The 12,243-nt window shown below is 44.9% G+C and overlaps 4 pseudogenes; all 4 read left to right on the forward strand.

The window, feature by feature from the left end:
• The first annotated feature begins 7,776 nt into the window (after positions 1 to 7,776).
• On the forward strand, positions 7,777 to 7,895 carry LOC149582458 (5S ribosomal RNA; annotated as a pseudogene).
• A 138-nt stretch (positions 7,896 to 8,033) lies between these two features.
• LOC149582459 (5S ribosomal RNA) lies at positions 8,034 to 8,152 on the forward strand (annotated as a pseudogene).
• Positions 8,153 to 8,746: 594 nt separating this feature from the next.
• On the forward strand, positions 8,747 to 8,865 carry LOC149582460 (5S ribosomal RNA; annotated as a pseudogene).
• A 360-nt stretch (positions 8,866 to 9,225) lies between these two features.
• Positions 9,226 to 9,344, forward strand: LOC149582461 (5S ribosomal RNA; annotated as a pseudogene).
• Positions 9,345 to 12,243: the final 2,899 nt, after the last annotated feature.

The following is a 12,243-nucleotide window of genomic DNA, read 5'->3' on the forward strand; positions in this document are numbered from 1 at the left end:
GTGACGTCTCAGATGTAACGTAAAATGTCAGAGTTTTTCCACAATACCTGACGAACATTTAATTTTTGGGCTTCCGTGGCTCAATGGTTAGAGCGTTCGGCTGTTAACCAATAGGTTGGTGGTTCGAGCCCTCCCGGGAGCGGTGTTGTGACGTCTCAGATGTAACGTAAAATGTCAGAGTTTTTCCACAATACTTGACGAGCATTTAATTTTTGGGCTTCAGTGGCGCAATGGTTAGCGCGTTCAGCTGTTAATCGAAAGGTTGGTGGTTCGAGCCCATCCGGGAGCGGTGTTGTGAGGTCTCAGATGTGAAGTAAAAAGTCAAAGTTTTACCTCAATACCTGACGAAAATTTAATTTTTGGGCTTCAGTGGCGCAATGGTTAGCGCGTTCGGCTGTTAACCAATAGGTTGGTGGTTCGAGCTCATCCGGGAGAGGTGTTGTGACCTATTGGTTAACAGCCGAACGCGCTAACCTTTGAGCCACGGAAGCTCAGAAATTAAATGGTTGTCAGGTATTGTAGATAAGTTATGACTTTTTACGTTACATCTGAGACCCTACAACACCTCTCCCGGGTGGGCTCGAACCTTCAACCTTTCGATTAACAGCTGAACGCGCTAATCATTGCGCCACGGAAGCCCAAAAATTAAATGTTCGTCAGGTATTGTGGAAAAACTATGACATTTTACGTTACATCTGAGACCTCACAACACCGCTACCGGATGGGCTCGAACCACCAACCTATTGGTTAACAGCCGAACGCGCAAACCATTGCGCCACGGAAGCCCAAAATTTAAATGGTCGTCAGGTGTTGTGGAAAACACCTTGACTTTTTACGTCACATCTGAGACGTCACAACACCGCTCCCGGATGGGCTCGAACCACACACCTATTGGTTAACAGCCGAACGCGCTAACCTTTGAGCCACGGAAGCTCAGAAATTAAATGGTTGTCAGGTATTGTAGATAAGTTATGACTTTTTACGTTACATCTGAGACCCTACAACACCTCTTCCGGTTGGGCTCGAACCACCAACCTTTCGGTTAACAGCCGAACGCACTAACAATTGCGCCAAGAAGGCCCAAAAATTTAATGGTCGTCAGGTATTGTGGCAAAACTTTGGCTTTCTACGTTACATATGAGATCCCACACCACCGCTCCCGGGTGGGCTCGAACCACCAACCTATTGGTTAACAGCCGAACGCGCTAACCATTGAGCCACGGAAGCTCAGAAATTAAATGTTTGTCACGTATTGTGGATAAGTTTTGACTTTTTACGCTACATCTGAGACCCCACAACACCTCTTCCGGGTGGGCTTGATCCACCAGCCTTTCGATTAACAGTTGAACGCGCTAATAATTGCGCCAAGGAAGCCCAAAAATTAAATGTTCGTCATTTATTGTGGAAAAACTCTGACATTTTACGTTACATCTGAGACGTCACAACACCGCTCCCGGATGGGCTCGAACAACCCACCTATTGGTTAACAGCCGAGCGCGCTAACCATTGCGCCACGGAAGCCCAAAAATTAAATGTTCGTCAGGTATTGTGGAAAAACTCTGACATTTTACGTTAAATCTGAGACCTCACAACACCGCTCCCGGATGGGCTCGAACCACCAACCTATTGGTTAACAGCCGAACGCGCTAACCATTGAGCCACGGAAGCTCAGAAATTAAATGGTTGTCAGGTATTGTGGATAAGTTATGACTTATTACGTTACATCTGAGAGCCTACAACACCTCTCCCGGTTGGGCTCGAACCACCAACCTTTCGGTTAACAGCCGAACGCGCTAACCGTTGCGCCAAGGAAGCCCAAAATTAAATGTTCGTCAGGTATTGTGGAAAAACCTTGACTTTTTACGTCACTTCTGAGACCTCACAACACCGCTCCCGGATGGGCTCGAACCACCAACCTATTGGTTAACAGACGAACGCGCTAACCATTGAGCCACGGAAGCTCAGAAATTAAATGGTCGTCACGTATTGTGGAAAAACTTTGGCTTTCTACGTTAAATTTGAGATCCCACAACACCGCTCCCGGGTGGGCTCGAACCACCAACCTATTGGCTAACAGCCGAACGCGTTAACCATTGCGCCACGGAAGCCCAAAAATTAAATGGTCGTCAGGTATTGTGGAAAAACTTTGGCTTTCTACGTTACGTTTGAGATCCCACAACGCCGCTCCCGGGTGGGCTCGAACCACTAACCTATTTGTTAACTGCTGAACGCGCTAACCATTGCGCCAAGGAAGCCCAAAAATTAAATGTTCGTCAGGTATTGTGGAAAAACCTTGACTTTTTACGTCACTTCTGAGACCTCACAACACCGCTCCCGGATGGGCTCGAACCACCAACCTATTGGTTAACAGCCGAACGCGCTAACCATTGAGCCACGGAAGCTCAGAAATTAAATGGTCGTCACGTATTGTGGAAAAACTTTGGCTTTCTACGTTACATTTGAGATCCCACAACACCGCTCCCGGGTGGGCTCGAACCACCAACCTATTGGTTAACAGCCGAACGCGTTAACCATTGCGCCACGGAAGCCCAAAAATTAAATGGTTGTCAGGTATTGTGGAAAAACTTTGGCTTTCTACGTTACGTTTGAGATCCCACAACGCCGCTCCCGGGTGGGCTCGAACCACTAACCTATTTGTTAACTGCTGAACGCGCTAACCATTGCGCCACGGAAGCCCAAAAATTAAATGCTCGTCAGGTATTGTGTAAAAACCTTGACTTTTTACGTCACATCTGAGACCTCACAACACCGCTGCCGGATGGGCTCGAACCACCAACCTATTGGTTAACAGCCGAAAGCGCTAACCATTGAGCCACGGAAGCTCAGAAATTAAATGGTTGTCACGTATTGTGGAAAAGTTTTGAATTTTTACGCTACATCTGAGACCCCACAACACCTCTCCCGGGTGGGCTCGAACCTTCAACCTTTCGATTAACAGCTGAACGCGCTAATCATTGCGCCACGGAAGCCCAAAAATTAAATGGTCGTCAGGTATTGTGGAAAAACTTTGGCTTTCTACGTTACGTTTGAGATCCCACAACACCGCGCCCGGGAGGGCTCGAACCACCAACCTATTGGTTAACAGCCGAACGCCCTAACCATTGCGCCACGGAAGCCCAAAAATTAAATGATCGTCAGGTATTGTGGAAGAACTTTAGCTTTCTACGTTACATTTGAGATCCCACAACGCCGCTCCCGGGTGGGCTCGAACCACTAACCTATTGGTTAACAGCCGAACGCGCTAACCATTGAGCCACGGAGGCTCAGAAATTAAATGGTTGTCACGTATTGTGGAAACGTTTTGACTTTTTACGCTACATCTGAGACCCCACAACACCTCTCCCGGGTGGGCTCGAACCACCAACCTTTCGATTAACAGCTGAAAGCGCTAACCATTGCGCCACGGAAGCCCAAAAATTAAATGGTCGTCAGGTATTGTGGAAAAACTTTGGCTTTCTACGTTACGTTTGAGATCCCACAACGCCGCTCCCGGGTGGGCTCGAACCACTAACCTATTTGTTAACTGCTGAACGCGCTAACCATTGCGCCACGGAAGCCCAAAAATTAAATGCTCGTCAGGTATTGTGTAAAAACCTTGACTTTTTACGTCACATCTGAGACCTCACAACACCGCTGCCGGATGGGCTCGAACCACCAACCTATTGGTTAACAGCCGAAAGCGCTAACCATTGAGCCACGGAAGCTCAGAAATTAAATGGTTGTCACGTATTGTGGAAAAGTTTTGAATTTTTACGCTACATCTGAGACCCCACAACACCTCTCCCGGGTGGGCTCGAACCTTCAACCTTTCGATTAACAGCTGAACGCGCTAATCATTGCGCCACGGAAGCCCAAAAATTAAATGGTCGTCAGGTATTGTGGAAAAACTTTGGCTTTCTACGTTACGTTTGAGATCCCACAACACCGCGCCCGGGAGGGCTCGAACCACCAACCTATTGGTTAACAGCCGAACGCCCTAACCATTGCGCCACGGAAGCCCAAAAATTAAATGATCGTCAGGTATTGTGGAAGAACTTTAGCTTTCTACGTTACATTTGAGATCCCACAACGCCGCTCCCGGGTGGGCTCGAACCACTAACCTATTGGTTAACAGCCGAACGCGCTAACCATTGAGCCACGGAGGCTCAGAAATTAAATGGTTGTCACGTATTGTGGAAACGTTTTGACTTTTTACGCTACATCTGAGACCCCACAACACCTCTCCCGGGTGGGCTCGAACCACCAACCTTTCGATTAACAGCTGAACGCGCTAACCATTGCGCCACGGAAGCCCAAAAATTAAATGGTCGTCAGGTATTGTGGAAAAACTTTGGCTTTCTACGTTACGTTTGAGATCCCACAACGCCGCTCCCGGGTGGGCTCGAACCACTAACCTATTTGTTAACTGCTGAACGCGCTAACCATTGCGCCACGGAAGCCCAAAAATTAAATGCTCGTCAGGTATTGTGTAAAAACCTTGACTTTTTACGTCACATCTGAGACCTCACAACACCGTCCCGGATGGGCTCGAACCACCAACCTATTGGTTAACAGCCGAAAGCGCTAACCATTGAGCCACGGAAGCTCAAACTTAAATGGTTGTCACGTATTGTGGAAAAGTTTTGAATTTTTACGCTACATCTGAGACCCCACAACACCTCTCCCGGGTGGGCTCGAACCTTCAACCTTTCGATTAACAGCTGAACGCGCTAATCATTGCGCCACGGAAGCCCAAAAATTAAATGGTCGTCAGGTATTGTGGAAAAACTTTGGCTTTCTACGTTACGTTTGAGATCCCACAACACTGCGCCCGGGAGGGCTCGAACCACCAACCTATTGGTTAACAGCCGAACGCCCTAACCATTGCGCCACGGAAGCCCAAAAATTAAATGATCGTCAGGTATTTTGGAAAAACTTTGGCTTTCTACGTTACATTTGAGATCCCACAACGCCGCTCCCGGGTGGGCTCGAACCACTAACCTATTGGTTAACAGCCGAACGCGCTAACCATTGGGCCACGGAGGCTCAGAAATTAAATGGTTGTCACGTATTGTGGAAACGTTTTGACTTTTTACGCTACATCTGAAACCCCACAACACCTCTCCCGGGTGGGCTCGAACCACCAACCTTTCGATTAACAGCTGAACGCGCTAACCATTGCGCCACGGAAGCCCAAAAATTCAATGTTCGTCAGGTATTGTGGAAAAACTCTGACATTTTATGTTACATCTGAGACGTCACAACACCGCTCCCGGGAGGGCTCAAACCACCAGTCTTTTGAACAGCAGCTGAACGCGCTAACCATTGCGCAACGGAAGCCCAAAAATTAAATGGTCGTCCGGTGTTGTGGAAAAACTTTGACTTTTTACGTCACATCTGAGACGTCACAACACCGCTCCCGGATGGGCTTGAACCACCAACCTATTGGTTAACAGGCGAACGCGCTAACCATTGAGCCACGGAAGCTCAGAATTTAAATGGTTGTCACGTATTGTGGAAAAGTTTTGACTTTTTACGCTACATCTGAGACCCCACAACACCTCTCTCGGGTGGGCTCGAACCTTCAACCTTTCGATTAACAGCTGAACGCGCTAATCATTGCGCCACGGAAGCCCAAAAATTAAATGGTCGTCAGGTGCTGTGGAAAAAACCTTGACTTTTTACGTCACATCTGAGACGTCACAACACCGCTCCCGGATGGGCTCGAACCACACACCTATTCGTTAACAGCCGAACGCACTAACCTTTGAGCCAAGGAAGCCCAAAAATTTAATGGTCGTCAGGTATTGTGGCAAAACTTTGGCTTTCTACGTTACATTTGAGATCCCACACCACCGGTCCCGGGTGGGCTCGAACCACCAACCTATTGGTTAACAACCGAACGCGCTAACCATTGAGCCACGGAAGCTCAGAAATTAAATGGTTGTCACGTATTGTGGATAGGTTTTGACTTTTTACACTACATCTGAGACCCCACAACACCTCTTCCGGGTTGGCTTGAACCGCCAGCCTTTCGATTAACAGTTGAACGCGTTAATAATTGCGCCACGGAAGCCCAAAAATTAAATGGTCGTCAGGTATTGTGGAAAAATTTTGGCTTTCAACGTTACATTTGAGATTCCAAAATACCGCTCCCGGGTGGGCTCGAACCACCAACCTATTGGTTAACAGCCGAATTCGCTAACCATTGAGCCACGGAAGCTCAGAATTTAAGTGGTTGTCACATATTGTGGAAAAGTTTTGACATTTTACGTTACATATGAGACGTCACAACACCGCTCCCGGATGGGCTCGAACCACCAACCTTTCGGTTAACAGCTGAACGCGCTAATCATTGCGCCACGGAAGCCCAAAAATTAAATGTTCGTCAGGTATTGTGGAAAAACTCTGACATTTTACGTTACATCTGAGACCTCACAACACCGCTCCCGGATGGGCTCGAACCACCAACCTATTGGTTAACAGCCGAACGCGCTAACCATTGCGCCACGGAAGACCAAAAATTAAATGGTCGTCAGGTGTTGTGGAAAAAACCTTGACTTTTTACGTCACATCTGAGACGTCACAAAACCGCTCCTGGATGGGCTCGAACCACACACCTATTGGTTAACAGCCGAACGCGCTAACCTTTGAGCCACGGAAGCTCAGAAATTAAATGGTTGTCAGGTATTGTGGATAAGTTATGACTTTTTACGTTACATGTGTGACCCTACAACACCTCTTCCGGTTGGGCTCGAACCACCAACCTTTCGGTTAACAGCCGAACGCGCTAACCATTGCGCCAAGGAAGCCCAAAAATTTAATGGTCGTCAGGTATTGTGGCAAAACTTTGGCTTTCTACGTTACATTTGAGATCCTACACCACCGCTCCCGGGTGGGCTCGAACCACCAACCTATTGGTTAACAGCCGAACGCGCTAACCATTGAGCCACGGAAGCTCAGAAATTAAATGGTTGTCACGTATTGTGGATAAGTTTTGACTTTTTACGCTACATCTGAGACCCCACAACACCTCTTCCGGGTGGGCCTGAACCACCAGCCTTTCGATTAACAGTTGAACGCGCTAATAATTGCGCCACGGAAGCCCAAAAATTAAATGTTCGTCAGGTATTGTGGAAAAACTCTGACATTTTACGTTACATCTGAGATCTCACAACACCGCTCCCGGATGGGCTCTAACCACCAACCTATTGGTTAACAGCCGAACGCGCTAACCATTCAGCCACGGAAGCTCAGAAATTAAATGGTTGTCACGTATTGTGGAAAAGTTTTGACTTTTTACGCTACAACTGAGACGTCACAACACCGCTCCCGGATGGGCTCGAACCACCAACCTATTGGTTAACAGGCGAACGCGCTAACCATTGAGCCACGGAAGCTCAGAATTTAAATGGTTGATTCTTTTTTTTCCTCTTTTAAATTCCAATAGATATGAAAAAAGCAAACATATTTTCTTTTTGTTATTGTTTTAAAAAGATGAAGGTTAATTTGTCTCACTTAATTTAAATTCGAATTATTATCTAGCACTCTCGGCAACGGCCATATCACGCTGAGAACAACGGTTCTCGTCCGATCGCCGACGTTAGCAGCGTCGAGCGCAGTCAGTACTTGGGAATACTGCGTGCCGTTGGCTTTTTCACTTTTGTTTCCTCTTTTAAATTCCACCCGATATGACAAAAGCAAACATATCTTCTTTTTGTTATTGTTTTATAAAGATGAAAGTTAATTAAATTAAAATTATTAACCAGCACTCTCGGCAACGGCCATATCACGCTGAATACAGCGGTTCTCGTCCGATAACCGATGTTAAGCAGCGTCGAGCGCAGTCACTACTTGGGAGGGAGACCACTTAGGAACACTGCGTGCCGTTGGCTTTTTCACTTTTTTTTTCCTCTTTTAAATTTTAATAGATATGAAAAAAGCAAACATGTTTTCATTTTGTTATTGTTTTAAAATGATAAAGGTTAATTTGTCTCACTTAATTTAAATTCGAATTATTAACTAGCACTCTCGGCAACGACCATATCACGCTGAATACAGCGGTTCTCGTCCGATCACCGAAGTTAAGCAGCGTCGAGCGCAGTCAGTACTTGGGAGGGAGACCACTTAGGAACACTGCGTGCCGTTGGCTTATTCACTTTTTTTCCTCTTTTAAATTTTAATAGATATGAAAAAAGTAAACATGTTTTTTTGTTATTGTTTTAAAATGATGAAGGTTAATTTGTCTCACTTAATTTAAATTCGAATTATTAACTAGCACTCTCGGCAACGGCCATATCACGCTGAGAACACCGGTTCTCGTCCGATCGCCGACGTTAGCAGCGTCGAGCGCAGTCAGTACTTGGGAATACTGCGTGCCGTTGGCTTTTTCACTTTTGTTTCCTCTTTTAAATTCCACCCGATATGAAAAAAGCAAACATATTTTCTTTTTGTTAATGTTTTATAAAGATGAAGGTTAATTTGTCTCACTTAATTTAAATTCGAATTTTTAACTAGCACTCTCGGCAACGGCCATATCACGTTGAGAACACCGGTTCTCGTCCGATCGCCCTGGTAGCAGCGTCGAGCGCAGTCAGTACTTGGGAATACTGCGTGCCGTTGGTTTTTCACTTTTGTTTCCTCTTTTAAATTCCACCCGAATTGAAAAAAGCACACATATCTTCTTTTTGTTATTGTTTTATAAAGATGAAAGTTAATTTAATTCAAATTATTAACTAGCACTATCGGCAACGGCCATAACACGCTGAATACACCGGTTCTCGTACGATAACCGAAGTTAAGCAGCGTCGAGCGCAGTCAGTATTAGGGAGGGCGACCACTTAGGAACACTGCGTGCCGTTAGCTTTTTCACTTTTTTTTCCTCTTTTAAATTCCAATAGATATGAAAAAAGCAAACATATCTTCTTTTTGTTATTGTTTTAGAAAGATGAGGGTTAATTTGTCTCACTTAATTTAAATTCGAATTTTTAACTAGCACTCTCGGAAACGGCCATATCACGCTGAGAACACCGGTTTTCGTCCGATCGCCGACGTTAGCAGCGTCGAGCGCAGTCAGTACTTGGGAATATTGCGTGCCGTTGGTTTTTCACTATTGTTTCCTCTTTTAAATTCCACCCGATTTGAAAAAAGCACACATATCTTCATTTTGTTATTGTTTTATAAAGATGAAAGTTAATTAAATTCAAATTATTAACTAGCACTCTCGGCAACGGCCATATCACGCTGAATACACCGGTTCTCGTCCGATAACCGAAGTTAAGCAGCGTCGAGCGCAGTCACTACTTGGGAGGGAGACCACTTAGGAACACTGCGTGCCGTTGGCTTTTTCACTTTTTTTTCCTCTTTTAAATTCCAGAAGATTTGAAAAAAGCAAACTTATTTTCTTTTTGTTATTGTTTTAAAAAGATGATGGTTAATTTGTCTCACTTAATTTAAATTCGAATTATTACCTAGCACTCTCGGCAACGGCCATATCACGCTGAATACACCGGTTCTCGTCCGATAACCGAAGTTAAGCAGCGTCGAGCGCATACAGTACTTGGGAATACTGCGTGCCGTCGGCTTTTTCACTTTTGTTTCCTCTTTCAAATTCCACCAAATATGAAAAAAGCATACATATCTTCTTTTTGTTATTGTTTTATAAAGATGAAAGTTAATTTAATTCAAATTATTAACTAGCACTCTCGAGAAACGGCCATAACACGCTGAATACACCGGTTCTCGTCCGATAACCGAAGTTAAGAAGCGTCGAGCGCAGTCAGTACTTGGGAGGGAGACCACTTTAAGTATTTCTTCACTATTTTCAAATATAACCACTGAAACCATTATTTTTATACCTTTTGCTTTAATTCAAGCAAATGTAACGATATTCATTAAAAAAACTGTTAAAATTAAATTTTTCAATAAGAAATCGTTGTCACGGATTTTGTATCTTGAAGAAGAAAAACATGCGATTTTTTCGGTACACTTTTGAATGCATTATTTTCTGGAGAAATGTTTGACCGAATTCAGCTTAATTCCCTATAAAACACCCATAAAAAGTGATTTCATCTCGATTGAACATAATTAAAAATTTACCTCGATTTTTAATAACATTTTCAAAATCGGCGTTTCACGGCCAAAGAAGCATATTTTGAGTAGTTCTTCTCTATTTTCAAATATATTCATTGAATCCATTACTTTTATACTTTTTGCTTTAATTCAAGCAATGTAACGATATTCATTCAAAAAACTGTTAAAATTCAATTTTCAATAAGAAATCGTATTCACGGATTTTGTGTCTTGAAGAAGAAAAACATGCGATTTTTTCGGTACTTTTTTGAATGCATTTTTTTCCGGAGAAATTTTTGACCGAATTCAGCTTAATTCCCTATAAAACACTCATTAAAAGTGATTTCATCTCGATTGAACAATAATTAAAAATGTACCTCGATTTTTAATAACATTTTCAAAATCGTTGAGCCCTCCCGGGAGCGGTGTTGTGACGTCTCAGATGTAACGTAAAATGTCAGAGTTTTTCCACAATCCCTGACGAACATTTAATTTTTTGGCTTCCGTGGCGCAATGGTTAGCGCGTTCGGCTGTTAACCCATAGGGTGGTGGTTCGACCCCATCCGGGAGCGGTGTTGTGAGGTCTCAGATGTGACGTAAAAAATCAAGGTTTTTACATAATACCTGACGAGCGTTTAACTTTTGGGCTTCCGTGGCGCAATGGTTAGCGCGTTCGGCTGTTAACCAATAGGTTGGTGGTTCGAGCCCATCCGGGAGCGGTGTTGTGAGGTCTCAGATGTGACGTAAAAAGTCAAGGTTTTTACACAATACCTGACGAGCATTTAACTTTTGGGCTTCCGTGGCGCAATGGTTAGCGCGTTCGGCTGTTAACCAATAGGTTGGTGGTTCGAGCCCATCCGGGAGAGGTGTTGTGAGGTCTCAGATGTGACGTAAAAAGTCAAGGTTTTTACACAATACCTGACGAGCATTTAACTTTTGTGCTTCCGTGGCGCAATGGTTAGCGCGTTCGGCTGTTAACCAATAGGTTGGTGGTTCGAGCCCATCCGGGAGCGGTGTTGTGGGATCTCAAATGTAACGTAGAAAGCCAAAGTTTTTCCACAATACGTGACGACCATTTAATTTCTGAGCTTCCGTGGCTCAATGGTTAGCGCGTTCGGCTGTTAACCAATAGGTTGGTGGTTCGAGCCCATCCGGGAGCGGTGTTGTCAGGTCTCAGAAGTGACGTAAAAAGTCAAGGTTTTTCCACAATACCTGACGAACATTTAATTTTTGAGCTTCCTTGGCGCAATGGTTAGCGCGTTCGGCTGTTAACCGAAAGGTTGGTGGTTCGAGCCCATCCGGGAGCGGTGTTGTGACGTCTCAGATGTAACGTAAAATGTCAGAGCTTTTCCACAATACCTGACGAACATTTAATTTTTGGGCTTCCTTGGCGCAATTATTAGCGCGTTCAACTGTTAATCGAAAGGCTGGTGGTTCAAGCCCACCCGGAAGAGGTGTTGTGGGGTCTCAGATGTAGCGTAAAAAGTCAAAACTTATCCACAATACGTGACAACCATTTAATTTCTGAGCTTTCGTGGCTCAATGGTTAGCGCGTTCGGCTGTTAACCAATAGGTTGGTGGTTCGAGCCCACCCGGAAGCGGTGGTGTGGGATCTCAAATGTAACGTAGAAAGCCAAAGTTTTGCCACAATACCTGACGACCATTAAATTTTTGGGCTTCCTTGGCGCAATTGTTAGTGCGTTCGGCTGTTAACCGAAAGGTTGGTGGTTCGAGCCCAACCGGAAGAGGTGTTGTAGGGTCTCAGATGTAACGTAAAAAGTCATAACTAATCTACAATACCTGACAACCATTTAATTTCTGAGCTTCCGTGGCTCAAAGGTTAGCGCGTTCGGCTGTTAACCAATAGGTGTGTGGTTCGAGCCCATCCGGGAGCGGTGTTGTGACGTCTCAGATGTGACGTAAAAAGTCAAGGTTTTTTCCACAACATCTGACGACCATTTAAATTTTGGGCTTCCGTGGCGCAATGGTTAGCGCGTTCGGCTGTTAACCAATAGGTTGGTGGTTCGAGCCCATCCGGGAGCGGTGTTGTGAGGTCTCAGATGTGACGTAAAAAGTCAAGGTTTTTACACAATACCTGACGAGCATTTAACTTTTGGGCTTCCGTGGCGCAATGGTTAGCGCGTTCGGCTGTTAACCAATAGGTTGGTGGTT

This window comes from Phalangium opilio, unplaced genomic scaffold, assembly GCF_054372755.1.
Source record: "Phalangium opilio isolate 3A_F unplaced genomic scaffold, DU_Popi_V2 ptg001675l_1, whole genome shotgun sequence".
Taxonomy (NCBI): domain Eukaryota; kingdom Metazoa; phylum Arthropoda; class Arachnida; order Opiliones; family Phalangiidae; genus Phalangium; species Phalangium opilio.